Consider the following 21,362-nt stretch of genomic DNA (forward strand, 5'->3'; position numbering starts at 1 on the left):
GCCGCCAGCGAGACACCGTCTCCTCTTTTTATCACATATTCTTCAGTCAGTAGGTTGACTAAAGCGTAAGTATACATCCGCTTTCCTTTTGAAAATATATTATGATACTTGCGAAAATACGTTTTTCGGAATCAATTACTTTTTTAATGCGATTTTCACAGTGCTCTCTGTGCGAAAAGGGGTTAAATTTATCTGAAATTATATGGTTTTTGTGAAATGAAGCTAATTGAGAAATCAGTGAAATTAATGCTTTCAACAGCGACGTCATTAGATTTTCTCATCAGATTATTTAGGAATATTGAGTTAAATTAATCCACAATTTCTTAGATTCTCATTTTTGTGTTTTCTTTGCTGAAAATGATTGGTAAAGAAAACTTTGGGAGTCGCAATGTTCTTCAAACTTTATTTATCCCTTTGAGTGGCTACCGGCTTCATTTTCTGAACCATATTTAACGGAGGGTGGCATTTGCTCTCTTGTGGTTTATTAACTGGGTTTTCGTTCATTTTATCGTGGGATTATTGATGGGTGGACGACGTTTCGACGAACGTGTCTTTACTTTCACTCTTCATGTAGGTTTCACCTTTGTTATTTCAACGATGGATGCAAACAACGAAGAAAATCCAAATAACTTTAAATTAAAAGGAAAGTTACACAAATAATTAAAGTCGTATGATCATGTTAAGGACGTGAAATTTTATATTTTACGACTTCTAATTGTATTATTATTTTTCATATTCGAATGCCGTGTATTTGTCTTAGTCGTCATTGAGCCATACGTTACATTTTACAGATGTTCTTCGAGGCGGGAAATATTAGAATTCTAAGCCCTACTTCTATTTAAAAAAAAATTTCTAGCCTAAAAGTTAAAGAAGTAGTTACCTGATTGAGACTTTTCATTTATTAGTTATTGTCTTTCAGACATTTTATTCGTATCATTCCAACAAATGTGAATTGTTTGAATGGAAGTAAATTAACTGATGAGATTGTAGGATACATACTCGATCCAGGTTGAGGTGCTGCAAATGCGATGACTTACTTCTTCCGCAGGTCAGTCTGTTTGATTGCTTTCCCTGCGCCGCGTCTCCCTACGTCCGCGGCGCCTGCTAGAGGCATCGCGTTCCCACAGAGAGAGAGAGCGCAGGTCATAACCCTTATGAGGACAGGAGCGAGCCCTAATGAATGGCAAACGAAAAGAGGAGTCTCTTGGTGCAGCCCTCATAATTCAATTACAAAGGCAAAGGCATGCGGAATTCGTTCATTCGCAAGGACTGAGAGTAACTGCAGAGAGATGGAGCTCACAAGAAATTTGCGCATCCGATTATTCCATACCTTCTTTCCCACAGCTCCCCCATTATTCTTCATTGTGGATTAAGTGTTTTCCTTCGGTATATTTTTGCCCTTGCCAACTTGCTGAGAAATCATGAGGATATAATTTCTCCTTCTAGTTTATGCTCGAACGAATGATTGTGAAATTTCCAAAAAACAACCAGGGTTAGCCGTGTGATCGATCCCCATGAATGAATTATCACGGAAATTAAAAAAGGAGGATTCACGTAAGAGCGCATGGAATTGTTTTTTTGCTCATTTTCAAATATAATGTAATCTAAATCCTCATTATTTCACATTTAAAGATCTGGTTTACCTCAGACCTTCATTCGCCTCTAATTGTTATTATTCTCTTTGTATATTTACTTGTCCTAAAACTCCGTTTGTCTTTGCTTAGCTTCTCATTTTTCACTCAGGCCTCAGTGCTACTGTCCTCACACTTTTATGTTCCTTAGCACTTCATACGTTAATTACCCTTCTTTTCTTTGTACGCGAACGAGAGGTATCTTTCTCACGCCTCTGAATGAGGAATTATCACGGCAGAGAACCCATTTGAGGTAGGGTCTTTAAAATAATATTTTATTCTGTGGTCGTCACCTACTCTCCCTGGTCATTGGCGATTCTGATCACTCATGACTTACCCCTTTCCAACTTTCTCATCGGGTGGTAAATATCACTGCGTGACATGCCACGGTTAATGACGTGAATGAAAATTGCCATGCGTATTTGTTAATTCCGAGAGAAGGGATGAGAGTCAAATTAACCCGCAGATACGTATAGGAGAGAGGGGTTAATGTTCTGAGTGGGCTGCGCGGAGAAATACATGGTGAATGTGATCCAAGAGGCTCCCTAGACAAGGAATACCAGTAGTCTAAGAAAGAGGATATTACTTGTAGTAGTATTCAGGGGAGGCGACCGACAGCTGAGGTCATTTGCGCCATTAGGGATAAACAGGAAAGGATGAAGGGTGGAGAGAAACCCGGCGTCGGCATTAGCCTACTCTTTACGTAAGGCGCCAAGGGGTCCGCAGTTTAACGTCCCATCCGACGGACGGCGTACTCACTCATAGTGCCCTCCACAAAGAACCTCAAGTAGGGATCGAGATACCTCTGAAAAATATTCAACACCGCCGGAATTTGAACCCGGGCCCCCTGGGTGGGAAGCCAGTACCAAAGCCCCCGCACCATTTCGATCCCCTCCTGCTCCGTATTTTTCACCAATCCAACAGAATACGCTGTCAGCCACACCTTGCAACATACTATACTCATGTGCACATAACTACGCAACAGAGAAGCAAAACACCGCGGCCTCTTTTCAAGTCGTGGGAACCACAAATCGGGAGTACCTTTACAATGGCATTTCATCATTTCTACACAGTAACCCCTGCCTCAATTAATGCAGCTTACGTTTAGCCGCGAAAATGATAAAAATAGCTGGTAAATTGTTCCATTCGTGGAGTAGCATGGAAATCATTAGAGGCAGTATAGGCAAAGTTATACCCCAGATTGTGCATCAATTACCGCATAACCTCCTTCAACAGCCATATGAACAATTTTATTTAAATTTAGATGTTACATTAAAAGTGACTATAACGTGTAAAAGACGGCACTTGTACTCATTCTATCCTGAGGACGATGTGGCATATTGACACCTGGTCGATAGTAAATGTTTTAATCTGGAGCTACCGCATCATCTCGATCCCCGGATATTAATTATAAAATAAATAATTATTATAAAGGAGAAGAGAAAGGTACACTACAATGGAGTAGCATGGAATAAAATTGTTCGAGGGATTGGGTTTCTAAAATAAGTTTAAATGAGGTAACACTTTCAGAGTATAACTCATTCGCCTTGACCGGGATCGGATCCCTCGGCGTCCTGCCGAGTGCTCTGGCTAGTTTAGCCACCGAGGTGCCCTCTTACACTCCGAGATATTTGTTTCAACGGTTAAGGTGAATGATTTTTACACTCTGAAATTGTTGCGTTGTAATGCACATTTAGCGGATGACTCCGCTAAAAGAAACTGCCCCGGCATCTCCTGCAGTTTCTTGGAATCAAATGAGGCATTAGGATTTCGCAGCCCCGAAAAGGAAAATCTTTAAAGTTTTATTTATTCAAGTATTTTAGCACTCTGCAAGCAACCATTAGGGTGTTTGGCAGGGGGTGTATACACACCAGACTGATTTTTACCCTAACAAGACCCTAACGCGGTCGGACATTGTTATTATGATCCCTTATCGTTTGTGGGAAAAATAACTTCTTAAATCTTTTTATTCTACACTTGAGCTCTCTACTTTTATTGATATGATCTCTCCTACCGCAGTGCGAAAGGGGGTAATAATACATTTTCAACATCACTGCTAAAGAGACGTCCTTCCAATTTATGCCATAGATTCAATCTCTGGTGTCTACAAAAATGCATCAGCCGAAATTAAATTTACAAGGAAAAATGGAAGAATGTCCATGCTTTAAAATAATGTCTCAACTATTAATGATTATTGTTTTTTCATGTTCATAAAACCATTGAAACCCACAATTTGAGGAATATCCTCGTATTTGAGTAAAAAATCGATCTCTTGAGCTCTTCTTTTTTTGTTTTCCTTTCAACTTTTTTTACCCAATTCATAACGTACATACAAGAGTTTTATCTTTTCTTTTACTAGCGATTGCGTTGCAGTCTGAGAGAATCGAAATGCTCTTTCTCTTGAGTCGCATCTTTTAATGACGTATCTTAAGCAATTCTCGTCCATGTTAATTTAAATCATAAAGCTGATGAGGGAATCAAGAATTACATTAAATGTTTGTACCATTTCAGTGAGAGTACGTCGTGGAAATGTCTGTACTCATGCAATTAATATTTTGAAATGGAGATAATTTAATCGATGTCATTAAAATACGAGCACCAAGCACCTGCATGCATCCAATGAAGCTCCATTTGAATTCCCCCCAATTGTGCATCGACTAATGTTTAAAACTACACCAAAATCAATTATCGTCTCACCGTACTTATTAACAGATTGATTAATCTTCTTTTGTTTTTAAGACAACTCATTTTCTAGTAAAGTGTGCACATAAACTGCTGCGTTACTTCAATTCTATCGATACCAATGCAAACAAAATCAGCTTTACAAATTCCTCGGAATCTATTGCATACATGGCCATTTAAATTTTTCCCATATCTGTGTGATGACATTTCTGAGTTAACTTACGTCTAAGCAAAACCTTTGAGTGCTAGTTAGTGTACGTTCAGCGCGTACTGATGTCAATTCGCTCGAGGCATTTGCATTCCGACTTTTTCTTAGTCTCTCTAATCCAGAGATTTCCTTTGGAAGAACGAACGGGTTAATCGACGCGAAAATAAATCCTGTCGGCATGTCAAATAAATTAAAGGTAATAGATAATTTATTTGAAAAGTTAAAATCTGAATAATAGGTGCCAAAAAAACAGAGAGAGACGAGAATGGAATTCATTCGGAGATTAATGGGATTCGCAAATAACTCGAGGTACAGATTAAACGAATAAATAATCAAGAGAAGAAAGGAGTGACGATCTGCGGCGGAGCGATCCTCGAATAAAAAAGCGACGGTTAATATGACTCACTGTAAAAGGAAAGCTTCGGCCATCATCAAGGGTGCGTTTTCGACCGCCCTTGGGACTCCCCTGTGCGCTCACTATCGATCTCCGACTTCCTTCCCTCCCTCCGTCTCTTCCGCGATATTTTATTCCACTGAATCCTTTCGCCCCCGTGGAGAATGCCTTCGTATTTCTTTGAAAATCAAAAGTGTTCTCATAAATGTCTCGAAATGATCACGAGAGGTTTGAGTGTTGACAGGTGTACGTATGAAGTGGCTGAGAGAGGATGCGGGAGTTTTGGAGCAACGCTAAGTAATCGTTGCGAAGGCGAGCCCGGGGATTCTGAAGAGGGTGAAAGCGCGAGGTGTCGAGGGGATGAAAGGTGTGCCGTGCGCGTGTTCCTGCTCGTGGAAGTGACGCCCACTCCCGCCCCTCATCGCCACCTCCTGATGCCGGAGTATCATCCTCATCACCATGGGATGCGGTGGTGGGATGCGTATATATAGCGGAGGGCAGGCGGGCGGAGACGTTCCCATTCCCCCACCGCCTCCCTTCGGGATTTAGCGAATACTTTATCACCCTTCCCCCAGGCTGCTTCGAAGGTGTCGCCGTGGAGAGTGGGGGGAGGGAGGGGAATGGGTGAGGCATGATTTGCTGACCTTTCCACCCGGCACGAAGGGGGAGAGCCACTAAGCCGACCGTTACTCAAACCCCGTAATAGTCGAAGCATTTGGTTCCGTCAAGCGAGTAATGTGCGCACTGAGGACGAGACTACGACTCGGGGGACTTTCAACGTCTTCTCAGGAGCACGCCAGCGTCGTCATTGAGACTGAAAATTCGAAAGCATTCCCTTTTTGAAATGTTTCAAACCAAATGAAAAGCGGCGGCGAACCACCCTCACCTTCCAAGGGAAGAACTTCAGTTCGAATGGGTGAGCAGGATTTAACGGCGCAGCTAATTAGCAACATTCAGTTTGCTTCGCACATTCAAGCAACCTTTTGCATGATCGACCTACCGCGGAAAACAAGGCTTCCGTTTTTAGAAATCTCTGACCTTTCAAAATGTTAAGGATTTCTTGCTTGTACTATAAGTGAGTGAGGATTCTGCATATTTCTATTTGGCTATTATCGAGTGGTTAATCCTAGGAGAGAGATGAATTCTACGAAAGTTGGGATATTGAAATTGTCGAGAGGCAATGAAACACTTCGCTCTCTGTCGAATATGTTGAATCACACCCTTCCCTTTGTGATGAAAGATGTAGATGTGTAAATACTCCAATGATAAAAAGGAGTACGCCGTAGAATGCTGTGATAACCTTCCGTTCATTTTAAGACATCGTCAAATAATGAAAAATGAAACGAAAAATTAGCCTTGATCTGTAGGATTCCATCCGCTGAAGGTGAGAGAAAACAAATTGAATCGTCAATTCCCCGGATTTTTTTTATTTATATAAGATTAGGGTCAGGTATTTATGCAGGAGAACTTTCATATTAAATTTCATCATCAATAGATTTTTGGATGGACGCACTCTCTTGAACGGCGCGACGTGCGCCTGTTGTTCCTTCAACGGCCAATTTTCCGAGTAATGAATGAACCACGCTCCATTCCAAATTTCACACTGGTATTGCCTTAACCTTAACGTATGCCTTGTAGTCAATACCTTCCTTCTTCTGGAGGATATTCTTCGCCTAATTCAATCCTTTTTCTTATATCCCCACTTTTGCGACGAACTTGGTTTAAGAGACTTCTAAGGGACGTAAATTATTCCTCTTGCTCCAGTGTTTCCCTCATGTTGCAGCGATAACTTAAATCCTTCTTGAAAACCTTATAGCTTTTGTTTTGTTTGCATTGATTTGCATCCCATATCACTGATGTTCCCTTGCGCTCAGCAATGGGTATAACCCAATAGTTGACTGATTGAAGCTTTTTATTCGCCACTCAACTATAACTTATAGTATGAATTCCCCACCCCCTTCCATTCCGATTTCCAGTTCACCCCATTTTACCCTTCCCTCGATATATCAGTTGAAGGGAATGGGTGATCACGGGCATCCCTGCCCAACTCTTCCCAGCATCTCCATCCGCCCCACGAGCCTGGATAGTTTTACACGAGCAAAGGACACGGATAAGTCTCCTTCCACTCCAATCTATTCCAGCCTTCTATAATTCATTCATTATTTAAACCAAATTTGCTACATCGCACATCTTCTCAAAATATACGAAACGGAATGATTCTAGTAATGAGGGATTATATTCTGCTCCCTATGGCGTCGCTCTTCTGCTCCTGAACACTAACTGATCATCTATCAAGTGCGATTTCGTAATTATTAGCTCTCCTCTGCACCCTCCCGTTGATAATCCATTTTGTTCCGTGTAGAATTAAAATTATTACCCTGTGGTCTTCACTTACTGCCGCTTTCCCCTTTTTTGGAATAGGAACTAACAATGATCGGACCAAATCTTCCGACAAAATTCCTTCCTCAGAAATGCTAAAAATTATCCCACAAAACTCATTCCCTCCACGTTGGCAGAAACTCCTTTGTAGTTCCGCGGGAATGTTATGTATCCATTCGGCCTTGAATAAATGTCGGATATGAACTCAAATGGTGAGGATGCCGATCAAAAGTCACCGGTTAGTATCGTCACTTCAAAAAGACGGTAGGCAAACTTCTCTGAAATTTATGGAAACGCCTATCTCACCAACCTCTAGCAGATACGTGTGATGCTAAGTCAACGAAGGATACATTTAATGACTGTCTATCCCTCGAGTCCAGTGTGACTATATGCCTGAGAAAACTTTACGCATTCGAAAAAATGGATCAGGGGAAAGTAAACACTATACTGACATTTTTAAGCGTCTATTCTTCTTGTCCTGATTGAGGTGTGGCTGACGTAGTAATTTTTTATAGCAACCATGTTGATTTGATTCTCTAATTTAATGCATGAAGTAACATAATAATATTTCGCATTTCTCGACGCACAGCCACTCATAAAACCTCAAGTTTTCGTATATCCAAGCGACGAATATATTCACTCAACTTTCTAACCAGGTGTACAATTTTTCTTCCGCAATAAATGTAATCTTATGCTCGTTTGATCGAACAATGTCCTACATTTCTAAGTGTTTTTCAATTTAGTATATATTTAAATGCATAAAGTGCCGTGTGGTTTGGGGTTTTCTCCCCATTTCTGTTTCTCTGCAGCAATACACTTCACCGAAACAAGACAAGAGGGAAAAATGTCAATAATAATTAAATCCAAAATATGACAACCTGTGTATTTTTGCTACCATAATCAAAAGAATATTAGATAAGCTGTACAAGATTATGTCCACCAGAAGGTTATGATACATATCACGGAGTCTTACATATTTACCCTCATAAACTGTCTTAACTAATGATGTAAAATTGTGACGCAGTGGTTGGCTAGCATTAATTTTTGGTAGTATACCGTATTAAGGTTGGGTTTTGGATGGACATACGGTGTCAACAATGTCTAAGCCCCGGCTAGCATGACACGAACCACCACACTAGGGCGCAATAAACTGTTCTTCAAAACCGAATGCATTCTATCTGCCGTCATTCCGTCCAGCACACCTACGCTTTCCCTGCTTGCATAACATCCTACCCTCCTTTGCAGTCTTCAGGATTCCATCTACAATCTATATGCTTTCTCGCCCCCTTTGGATTTCTCCAAACAACCCCCGCTCTCCCCCCCCCCACCAAAACGAGCATTTCCTCCTTTGTTCTCCATTCCAACCACTTTACTTTTTCCACCTTTCTCCACACGCACGCAAACACACACGCACACGCATCTTTTAGCCTCCAACCTACGTCTGTTCTCCTCCTAAATTGTTAGTTTCGAGTCAAAAATAAACCACGCTTCATACGAAAGTTGTAACGAATATTTTCATCAACTCCTTACTTGGCGTCCCGGTTATCAATACCCTCCAACTTGTAAAAGCGTCTTTGTCTAACGTACACCTCTACCACTTGACCATCACGGTCTAAGAAACTTCCAGAATAAGTCAATTGTTCCAACTTCTAATTTTTGCCCCCCGATTTGAGATTTTCCCTCGACCGTCCTTCTAAAAAATCTTCAACCTTTTTCTTGCTTACATTGAATCGCTAAACATTATGCCTATATCCTGTGAAATAGTCAGCCTTGGACTAGAACACTTTTAAATACTGAGAATATTTTGTGCGCCTTTAAGAGAAATTTTCATTCCTCGGGTAGGTACGAGCTAATGAAAACGGCAATAAAAGCATGAACCGTGCCATTTCCTACTTGTAAGCTACAAATACTGTTGTGCACCGTTGGCGAAAGGATTTGATCGAAAATCGAATTATTTAAGTATTTTGGAGATTATATCTGAGATGAGACATTTTGGCTTGCAAAGAGTCATCGCTTACATTAAAGTGTTGCCAAATATCAATGCAATACCCTTACTCCCGTTATCCAGAGTAAACTACACGTAGATAGTGTCTGCCAGATCTGATCGGTAAAATAAGAAAGTGGGATGAATGCAAGAACAATAAGATGCTAGAATTCGAATTATTCCCAAAAACCCCGAGAACAAAACATAGAAGCAGCGGGATGATTTGTCAGTATAACATTCCTTTTGCATAATTTTCCTCCTGCTTGACCATCACCCTCTGCCTCTGAGGTGGAAGGCAGAAGTCGGTCGCAGTCCTCTCCGCTTCACTCTACGTACTTTCCAGCATTTCTTCCCGTGCTCATTCCCTTTAAATCCTTTTAATCCAAGAGTCCTCTCATTTCCTTCGTCCAGGTCCCCCCCTCCTCTCTTTAGTTAGTTACCCTCTCCTCGACTGATCTTCCAAGCCTGGAAGCTCAAACGAAGGGAATTCCCCGAACTCGTTTTAGGGTACGCCAGGAGAAAGCCATTTGCTTCTAGTCTTTCAATCTTCCCCTGCGTGAAACAGCTGTGGATTTTAATTATTCACTGCAACCGATTTGAGTGCTGAATTCCACCCCCATTCCCTTTCAAGGCCCATTCTTCTTCCCTCCCTCCTCCCCCTAAATCCAGGCCCTTGACAACAATGCCCTCTCTCCACACACTCCTCGACCTTCCAGCCCCCGTCATTGCCCGCTCTGCCCTGCCCTTCGCTGCGGTTGATGGATGCACGTCAAATGAAATACCCCAGCGCTCTCTGGGAGGAGGCCAACTTTATCGTAGGAATGCGAAGTCTTGGCTAATTACTTTTTCAATTCCTCAAATCCCCCGCCCCCCCTCTCCCGGAAACCCCGAGGACGCCCATTGCCATCTCGCGCGCGCCCTCTTCCGACTTCCCGCTAAATACACAGTTTCGCCACTCTCGACGTTTTCTTTCGTCATTAGATGGCGTACTTAATCTAAAAATTAAATGGTTGACTTCACGTTTGAGTTCAAATTCATTCTTTCCAGTCCAAAATACTTCCCGTGTCAGAAAAGTGGAACGAAGGTGTCTGGCAGTACTCTCAGTTTAAATATGTTTTCAATGTTGTTACCTCAATGGAAGGACTGACTAATTGGCTTGGTTATACTTGAGTTTTACGTGCGGTCGGAGGCAGTCAACAGGTCGAAAGATTATTCCATATCTCTTGGTAAAAATCCAGAGCCCCAAAACATTCTTTCAATATATTGTGTGCAAATGTAAATTGGATGATCTTACCCTGAGCAAAATTAATTACCCTGGGTGCGCCACATATTCCGTGAAGGCAGTCTTCTTCACCAACGGAGACTTTGGCAGGCAGGTCGTTTAAGGCGCGTAGCATTACGCGAAGTAGCTTCACCTGCGCGCGTGCATCGACGCATGCCCAGCAAGACACGCCACAGGGGGGCTCCACACCATACGCGCATTGCCAAGGGAGGTGCTAGACTTTTCAACTAGGCCGTTTGCGGGATTTTCATGGTTTAAGAAAATAATATCTGATATCCCCGTATATTTTCCAAAACAATGTCATTTTTAAATAGAGTACATACAAATATACTAACTCATACTAATTTTATAATTTAAAGTCTTTTGATAACTTCTTCGATAGGGTCTCAATGTCCCAATAGATGGGTGGCAAAAGAAAACCAGTAAGCCTGGGTTGGGGGGAGGAAGGGTTATGACCTTCGTGATCCCAATACGGAATCATTTGCTAAGCATTACTTAATCCCGGTTATATAATACTCCAATATTTCTGAGAATTTTCACAGCCAGGCAAAGCAATTTGAGACATTGAAAACATATTTTTGAAATTTCGTGGATTGAATAAAATTACGTTCAAACATCTCTTTGAAAAATATTTGTTCAATATTCTCATTTTATGTACATCAAATTATTTTCTACACGGAGAGTTTTCCACTTTTACGTGTACATGGAAAAAATATTCTTCAACATAATTCATGCTCACATTCGATTCATCTCGGTCCAACGTGTCCCTTATTTGTTCATCGAGGGCACTCGCGGAGTACTATCAATTTCCTCAGGAGCATTCGAGAAAAAACTATCCAGATCATGCGTTTCTCAAGAGGAATTAAAGTAAAAGCAAGTACAAATAGTAGCCAAATGTTTTAAGAGAAAATGTACTCGCTGACTTGTGTGCACATAAGTACGAAAATTCAAAATCTCTGCTGTAAGAAAAAATGTATTGAAGAGAAAATATTTGAGATTACTACTGTCCGCCGAAATGTTCCCATACGCAATGTCCTGCCCATTCCTTATTTTTTAAATATAAAGATTGGTCTACTCCAGCCCTTTATTCTTCCCTCTCCAATTCATTTCTTTTTCTCAGTCTCCTTATCAGGTATTCTTGTACCTGCCCCTCTTTACATCGGCCCTATATTGGTCCCTTGGACTTGCCCACTGCTCCCCCCCTCCCCAACAAGCGTCTTCCCTATTATTTCCCCTTCCATGATGCTTCTAAAAAACACTGTTGTCTCAAGTTGCTCCAAACATCCATCTTTTTCCTCTCTCTCTGATAGTACTCCGAGTTGACTTTCCTCTTTCAATCTTCCGCATACTTTCTTCTCTCCCATTTTCCTCTTCCTATTATTCCTCTCAGCATCCGCCTCAAAAGCCAATATTCGAAGGCCATCCTATTTTCCTCTGACCTGTATTTACAATGACGGTACAAGGAGCGTCGCAATGCACACGACTGTTTTCTTACACAACTGTTTCCTTGTTTTAAGAGTGTCTTCTTTTAGCATATCAGGTGTCCCTTTATAGTAAAGCTTGAGTTATTGTACACTCTACGGTTGAAGAACATCTTCCCATCCCACGTAGCGCTGCTTCAGAGGTAGGTGCAAGATCTACTTGATCTTCCCTTCACGTAACTTCCCTCTTGACATTTTCTCTTTCCCTCTGACTTCAACTTCTCCCTTCTGCATGTTGGGATTTTTTTAGTTTCCTTCTAGTAGATTTGCAACCAATGTCCTCAAGCGCTCAATTAGTCCATCAATGAGGAAGTCAATAACAGAAAAACAAAAATTAATACGAGTGACTTAAAGCGGTAAATCTAAAATTCTCAGCTGAACATTTAAGACTTTGAATGCGAGTGTGCCACGTCTGCACTGCATTATATTCCTATTCAATCGATTCTTTACTTTCTGTGAACATATAAATTCGCTAAAGATCACTGATCTCATTTAATATCTCTTGGCGTTCATCCAAATGATGCGGCCTAAGCAAGTAAACATCTAAAATATTAATCCCTGCTGCGGAATTATAAAAAATATGGCAGACTCCATATTCCCCCATTAGAGGTTCAACCAATTTTTGAACTTCCCCGCTTCTCTGTTTCTCCCGCCGTAATCGGTAAGTTTTAGATCCTCATAAAGAATTACTTTTCTACTGACATGCTGTTAACAGCATGTCAGATCTGTTGACTGTTCTAGTGCCCCTACCCCCACCCACCCCCGGTGGTCGATTATATCCGTTTGTATATTATTGAGCGGATCGAGCACCGTTACTCCTAATACCTCGCGATTGGCACCTGCATCTTTCAGATAGCCATGCATTTCTTTCGAAACACAAATAAAAACTCCCGCACATTTTTGGGTATCTGTCTCTCCTATGCACTCTTTAATTATCTGAGAATATTACTCTTCTTTAAACCAAGTTTCAGTTCCAACGATTACAATTGGGTCACACTTTTCAACCAATGCTACAAATCCATGAACCGTATTTGCAATACTTCGACAACTCACCTCGGTAAACTTACAGCTTCTTCACCCCATATCCTATTTATTAGCACCTTATATCTTACGCTATTCCCTTGAACGAGACTAGAGTGATTCCTGGGCAATTGAAACAGTGCTGCATACCATGCCTCCAAATAATTCCTTCCAGTAAGGAAAGTGAAACATTTCTGTTTTAAAATTAATTTAAGATATAGGCATGAGATTAATATGTTGACATAAAAAAACGTAAATTATACGTATATTTTGTGTATCTTAATTTGAAGTTAAATACCGCAACACATAACCTCCATTTAAGAAAATTGACTGATATACTATGTAAATGGACATAATTGCACCATTCCTCTTAATCATCTACTTTTCTTAGGCGTACATCTCTCACCAATCACGTATCTGTGCCATGTATTTGCCTGCTTTCACACGAAGAGGACAACTAACTAGAAGTTCCTTGTGCACCAAGCATCAATATTTTTGAGTTGGACAGGGAGCAGGGGGGGTGATGTCTAAGGAACGAAACGCAAACTGCTCGCGAATCATTCTTGTAATTACAATTGCATTCACAATTTTTAATATAAATTTATGTAATGAAATGCTCAATCGCATAAAGCATTTCTTGCCACCCCATTGGCCCAGGGGGATATGCCATGAGCCGAGTATGGAGATATTCGAGTATGGAGATACTCTCTCTCCACATAGGAGATGGGAAATATTAGATGGCGATATGAATGAATATGCGCGAACCTATGACTCCGTACGTCCTTCAAGTTTCACTTCTCATTTGAAAAGCATACACGCCTTGTACCAGTTGATGTATAGGCTAAGTTAATTATCCAAGCGAAAGAAGCATTTATTAACTTTCTAATGAATCAAGATTGAAAAGAAAATATCATCGTCGAGGCATATATAATAAAAATAAAACGTCTTTGCTGAGGCTGGACGGTCCGTTCTCCCATCCCCTCGTCCTTTGCTGCATGAGTACATTAACAATCATTAAAGCATATTGTGTAGATCATTTTACAGTTATTTTGGGAAAATACGAAAACATTAAATATTAATGAATAAAGAGCATAATTTATACATTTGGAAATACATTGGGCACAGATTGAATATAGGTATAGGTAGGTTTTTGGATGGACACAACTACTAAATTCATCCACTTTTCCTCCCTCCATAGGATTTCTCCGAACGAATCCCTCTCTTCGCCCACCATACCAAGTACTTCCTCCTTTGTTTTCTTATTGGTCAATTCCACCTACTCCATTCTTCTCCACACCCACATTTCAAAACCCTCCAGTCTACCTCCATTCTACGTTTTAATGCACACTTTCCTCCTGCTTCAATGACCACGTTTCCGCGCCGCACATAGCTACGCTCCATATCAAAGTTTTTACGAGTCTTTTCTTAACATACTTACTCAACGTCCTTGTCATACTCCCTCCTCCTTGTGAAAGCCTCTTTGCCTAGCGCAATTCTTCTCCTTACGTCAATACTACTTTGAACGCGTTGGTCCAAAACACCGCCGAGATAAGTTAACTGTTCTACCAGTTCTAGTTTTTGCCCTCCTATTTTAATATTTAGCTTAGCCATTTTCTATCCAGAAAATCGCATAACCTTTGTTTCATAAATATTGATTCTCATCCCATATCTGTCGCACTGAATTTCCAATTAACTCAGCAATGCTTGCAACCCCTTGGCTGACTGACACATTAAAGCTTGGTCATCAGCGAACCTAACTGATTTTACGAATTCCCCACCCACTTTCATTCCTACCTCCAGTTCTTCCCATGCCTCCTTAATCATTTCCTCTGCATACAGGTTGAACAGGAACGGTGATAATGGGCAACCCTGCCTTACACCTCTTCCTAACACTGCCCAACCTGACTTCCCGTTCCCTACTCGTACCTCAGCTGTCCGATTAGCCTCCTTTCCCACTAATCTATTCCTACTTCCTTCAACATACTCATTAGTTTTCCCAATTCACCCTTTCAAACGCTTTTTCGAAATCTACGAAAAAGACAAATACCTCCTGGTTGTGTTCTATATTCCTCTCGATTAATAATCTCATTACTGCAATGGCATCACGCGTACCTCTTCCTTTCCTAAACCCAAACTGATCATCCCAGAAGTGATCATTTGCCCTACTCTCTATCATTTTGTTTATGACCCTGAGAACAACTTTAGCTGCGTCGGATATCAAACTTATCGTCCTGTTATCGTCACATGATGTAGCCGTTACCTTATTCGGAATAGGAATTAAACTGATCTCAGAAAGTCTTCCGGCCAGATTCAATCCTCATAAATACTACGAATGAGCCCATAAAGCCTCTTCCTCCCACATTTCCCTAAGCATTTCAATAGTTCCGCGGGAATGTTATCCACCCCCACGGCCTCATTTAGTGTCATCTCCCTTAATGCCCTTTCTATCTCATTGTCTAGTATGCACGGACCTAAGCTATCTTCCTCTACGTCATGTTCCTTTTCAATGTCTAACTTTGTTGGTCTAAGCTCTTTACTATACAGTTCTTCTATATACGCCTCCCTTCTCTCTTGGATCTTTCCTGTGACAACTATTAACTTAACTGTCTTATCTCTAACTGTTAGTATAGATCTCCCTTTCTTACTCCCCGATAAAGATTTAACTTTGCTGTACAGCGCACCGATTTCACCCTTCCTCTGCAGACTTTCCATATACTCAAACTGGGTCTTCCACCATCCTTCTTTTGCTTTATTTGTTGCCCGCCTCAATTTATTGTTTAATTCTTTGTGCTTCATTTTGCCTAATTCTGTATTTACATTCTTCAATTTTCTCTGCTCATCCATCTTTGTAATCATCTCATCCGTGATCCATGGTTTTCCAGTCCTTTTAGCGTTAACGGTTCCAATAGTGCCTTTTGCGGATCTAGACAACCCTTCCTTGATACTTTCCCATTTTTCTTCCATAGTACTTAGCCCTTTACCACCCTCCATGATTTCCTCTACTGCCTGTTCGAACTCTTTCCTTTTCAATCTTTTAAATGCTTCTACATTCCATTTTTTAACCCGCTGCCCCTGCCTTATCTTTTTGAAACGGACGCTACATTTCATAACAACTAAATTGTGGCCAGAGTCCGCATCCGCTCCCGAGAAGCCGTGGGAATTTATTACACCGTTCTTAAACCTGTGTCTAACCAGAATATAATCTAGCTGATACCTTTCTGAGTCACCTGGCATTTTCCATGTATACCTGCGTCTTTTGTGTTTTCTAAACCAAGTGTTGGTGATGACTAACCCCTGTCTCTTGCAGAACTCGACTGTTTTCTCCCCGCTGTCATTCCTTGTGTCTAAACCGTAGTCTCCCACCTCATCACCATCTCTTCCTTCGCCTACCGTCGTATTCCAATCCCCCATCACTATCAAATGTTTCCCTGCAGGAACAAACGCGATTCTGTCCTCTAATTGATCGTATATCCTGTCGACCTCTTCTTCCTTATGGTTGCTTGGTGGCATGTATACCTGAATAATAACCAAGTCCGTCGGTTGTGCTTTTATCTCTACTAGTAATAATCTATCCATTACCTGTTCTACGTTGACTACGCTTCTTCCTACCTCTTCATTTAATACTATGGCAACCCCTCGTTGGCTCTCGTCCCCGCCGCTGTATATTATTCTATACTTATCGCTCCAGTAATCCCCGTTACCTTTCCATCTCACCTCGCATAGACCTAAAATATCTACATTTCCTCTTTCCATCTCTCGCTTAACATTCTCTAATTTCCCTGTCCTTTTTATTGTCCCAATATTCCACGTTCCTATTCTACATAATTTAATTCTAACTAATTCTAACTAATACATATATATATATACATATATATAAATATATATATATATATATATATATATATATATATATATATATATATACACATTTGTGGGAAAAGCATAAGGATATAATTTGTGGCAAATCATCTCTTCTACTCCATTTCCGTAAACTTATCCGCATTTAAAGCACTCCTGCTCCGTAGTAGTAGTAGTAGTATTTAGGGGAGGCGGCCGACAGCTGAGGTCATTTGCGCCATAAGGGATGGACAGGATGGAGGGTGGAGAGAAACCCGGTGTCGGCATCTGATCACTCATGACTTATCCCTTTCCAACTTTCTCATCGGGTGGTAAATATCACTGCGGGACATGCCACGGTTATTGGTGTGAATGAAAATTGCCATGCGTATTTGTTAATTCCGAGAAAAGGGATGAGAGTCAAATTAACCCGCAGATACGTATAGGAGAGAGGGGTTAATGTTCTGAGTGGGCTGCGCGGAGAAATACATGGTGAATGTGATCCAAGAGGCTCCCTAGACAAGGAATACCAGTAGTCTAAGAAAGAGGATATTACTTGTAGTAGTATTCAGGGGAGGCGACCGACAGCTGAGGTCATTTGCGCCATTAGGGATAAACAGGAAAGGATGAAGGGTGGAGAGAAACCCGGCGTCGGCATTAGCCTACTCTTTACGTAAGGCACCAAGGGGTCCGCAGCTTAACGTCCAATCCGACGGACGGCGTACTCACTCATAGTGCCCTCCACAAAGAACCTCAAGTAGGGATCGAGATACCTCTGAAAAATATTCAACACCGCCGGAATTTGAACCCGGGCCCCCTGGGTGGGAAGCCAGTACCAAAGCCCCCGAACCATTTCGATCCCCTCCTGCTCCGTATTTTTCACCAATCCAACAGAATACGCTGTCAGCCACACCTTGCAACATACTATACTCATGTGCACATAACTACGCAACAGAGAAGCAAAACACCGCGGCCTCTTTTCAAGTCGTGGGAACCACAAATCGGGAGTACCTTTACAATGGCATTTCATCATTTCTACACAGTAACCCCTGCCTCAATTAATGCAGCTTACGTTTAGCCGCGAAAATGATAAAAATAGCTGGTAAATTGTTCCATTCGTGGAGTAGCATGGAAATCATTAGAGGCAGTATAGGCAAAGTTATACCCCAGATTGTGCATCAACTACCGCATAACCTCCTTCAACAGCCATATGAACAATTTTATTTAAATTTAGATGTTACATTAAAAGTGACTATATCGTGTAAAAGACGGCACTTGTACTCATTCTATCCTGAGGACGATGTGGCATATTGACACCTGGTCGATAGTAAATGTTTTAATCTGGTGATAAAGTACTACTGTTTGCTAATGAATATGCCCAATTACCCAGCACAACAACAAAAACTACGCAATTCGTAAATCTATAACCGTAGGTCCCTTTTATATATTACGATTGTGCCAAGCGAAGGGGCGAAGTTAAGATTGTCAAAGACTCGATATGTTGTGCTCGTTTATGTGGATGTGGCGTCTGTTCTTCGTGGATGATTGCAGGTCGGAGTGTTTTTAGATATGGGCGTGGCAATGAATGGAGTTGACATACCACGTAAGTCGAGCTGAAAAGATTACAAGCGCTGAAGTGTCATACAGGATGGGTGAAGAGAGGAAGTTGCAGGGTGAAATGGGAAAAAGGCAGAAAAAGTGTTCGGAGGAAATATTGAGAGGTGGTGGTGATTTCAGGGCCCTAGAAATTCGGTCGGCGTGGTGGGATGAGAATAGGAAGGGAGGTGGGGTGGGAGGGATGGGAGTGGCCTTTCTTGGTGGAGGAAATTTACGACCTAATTAATAAAGAGATAATGTTGGGCGAACAAGAGCAGGTTCTCCTGAGACGCGGAAGTAAATAGTCTTCAAGGACAGGTCAAAACCAACCTTAAAAATATGTGCAGTACGTGTTGAGGGAATGAACGGACACCATTACATTTGTGTAAGCTGTCAATGACATTTACGTTAGACTTGATATATTTCGTGCGTGCGCACCGAATCCTCTCTTTTGATTATTCTCCCGCTGGCCCAAAACATTACATTTAAAACTCCTTTCCAATCTCCGCGTTCGATCTCCGAGTTCAACTTACGGTGGCCCGACCATGGACGCGGTCACAAACGGACCTTAAGTTCCGTGAGCACTCCGCCTTCCCCAATTCACAAACCTCTCTTCACCCTCCCCGAAACACGAGACAGTTGCCCTTGACGACGAGACCGGGTCAACGGAATCAGAGGATTCAAATTTGACACTAAGCGAGATGGAAGCAATGCGATGGGCACCGCATTGGATTGAAAGAATGGTGCACTTCAGGATCATCGCGAGATGCCTCTCGACCGCCAGACCAGTTAGTCTTCTTGGAAATATAGCGACGGATTCTATCTTTTGAGAAAAGTATATTGCTCCTCATGAAAGAAGCCTTTTGCGCCTTGAAACAGGAATTAGGAAGTATCAAGACGCAAAGTAAGTAGGAAGATGCAGTTACACGTTGAGGTATCTGAGAAGTATTCAAATGATAAAAGAAAATTTAATCAGAACTCCATCCTGTGAAACTCGAAATTTGGTCTTGGCAAGTCAGATCAGAGGTCGTAACCAATTAGAAGACAAATGCGAAGGGAAATACATGAGGAGCATTGGATTTATGCTGCAGGTGCTGAATAATTGGCTTCATGCGAAGTTTCAGCAACCGGGAAATCTCATTTTGAGGTTGGACCACTTTGGTTTAGGACCCGAGAAATTGCAATCAGTACTCCGACTCCTGCCAACTAGACAATGACGTGGCAACAAAAATTTATGAATAAATTCAGAGGGAATGGCGAAGTGTGTGGCTATGGGAAATTGATCAATATTTTGGTGATATGGTTTATCAATTAAGAATGAATGGATTCCATCGCATTACACACGATTAAAAAATTTAGCAACTGATCCGCTGAAGTCTGCAAGTTACCCGCAATGTGGGCGTATTAAACGAAATTTCTCAAGGTTTCACTCATGAGATGGAAACCTTTTAAAATTCGTTTAAATACGTGTGAATAATGCGTCGAGCTTCAGAATCAGTGCGGTCATTTGTAAAATTCGTAATAACTGTTGAAAAATATCATAAAGATGCATATAACTAGCGAACTTAGAGTATAAATCCATTCTGGTCTGGAGGACGAATGAATGTTCTTAATATTCTAGTTCGAAAATGTTGGCGACGAATGAAAATCTCTAGATATATTTACCGTCAGGTCAAACGTGTCATTCAATCTCATTTGCCAAATATTGAATTGACCTTTTATGAAGCTGAGTGAAACTTTACACCGTTCTCCTCGTTCAGATAAAAAAAATCTCCAGATGTCAAGAATGATCAATGTGGGCTTGCTTTGCTGCAACAGACCAAAAGTTTATCAAAGGACGGCTACTCATAAACCATTAAAAATCCTAATATATATTTCGCAAGCATCAGAATCAGCATTCTTTTCTGTGTGTGACGCCCATTTTGAATAAAGTGCGAATTACCATTGAAAAAAACATCCTTGAATTTATTAATACGCTCCTCTTCCCTGCTTTATATAGCCTTGTTTTTCAATTTGCATCAAAAATGTATCGCGTTCTCCCCGACACGGGACAAAGAAACGCTTTCATTGCCATTTTGGAGCTGGGGCGAGCGTGAAAATGAATGAGCTGAATTTGATCGGGTTGTATAATTGCTTCCCTTTGAACTTTAAATCATCCCCATTTCAATAAGCGGCCAAATATATTACAAATCGTCCATTAATAACGGCGTGATCACGGAGTCGACAAATAATGAACGCAGTAATTGAATCCATTACATTTTGAAATTAGTTAAAATTTGGATTGACGTCGCGAATGAAGAGCTATGGATTACGTACGCATTGAAAAAAGCCATTTTCCCGCAATAATGATTGCTCTTTACTAGGGCATCTCGTACTTTTGATTACATTAAACTAATTCTGTGAAATCATTGTTCAATATCATAAAAATATTTCTCTCAGTTCAGTGGCATTATGTCTGTTTCCACTTTAAAAAACTAATGTTTCCATTACTTCAGTCGCTGTGGGAGATTTTATTCACGACTGTAAAAGTCCCTAAATTTAATTAATTCGTTCTAAATGACGCGAGATAGAAATATTGCTGACATTATTTCACCGAGGCATGGTTGTATATTTTGTAAAATCGGAATTATTTTTGTGGTGAAAAACTTGGTGGTGAAATTTGACAAAGAAGCTTTAATTTGTTGCATTTGATTACGTTACATGGGTTTGATAGGATTTTATACACGCAATCAAATGATAAAATGAAATCAATAACGTTGTTTTTTAAGCCACCGTTTGTTCAGCCGCCGTTTTTGCCCTGGCGCACCTGTGAAACGCGGGATCAATGGAAAATGAGATGCGATGAACTTCATTTTTTTAAATACATGA

General features: G+C 41.0%; 1 protein-coding gene across 1 annotated transcript in view; it reads left to right on the forward strand.

Annotated features, from left to right (window-relative positions):
• Window positions 1-21,362, forward strand: part of LOC139698461 (uncharacterized) — a 359,062-nt gene that overhangs the window by 267,599 nt on the left and 70,101 nt on the right. The window lies entirely within an intron of this gene.

The sequence above is a fragment of the Hetaerina americana genome, unplaced genomic scaffold (assembly GCF_022747635.1).
Source record: "Hetaerina americana unplaced genomic scaffold, ioHetAmer1.1.p SCAF_86, whole genome shotgun sequence".
Taxonomy (NCBI): Eukaryota; Metazoa; Arthropoda; class Insecta; order Odonata; family Calopterygidae; genus Hetaerina; species Hetaerina americana.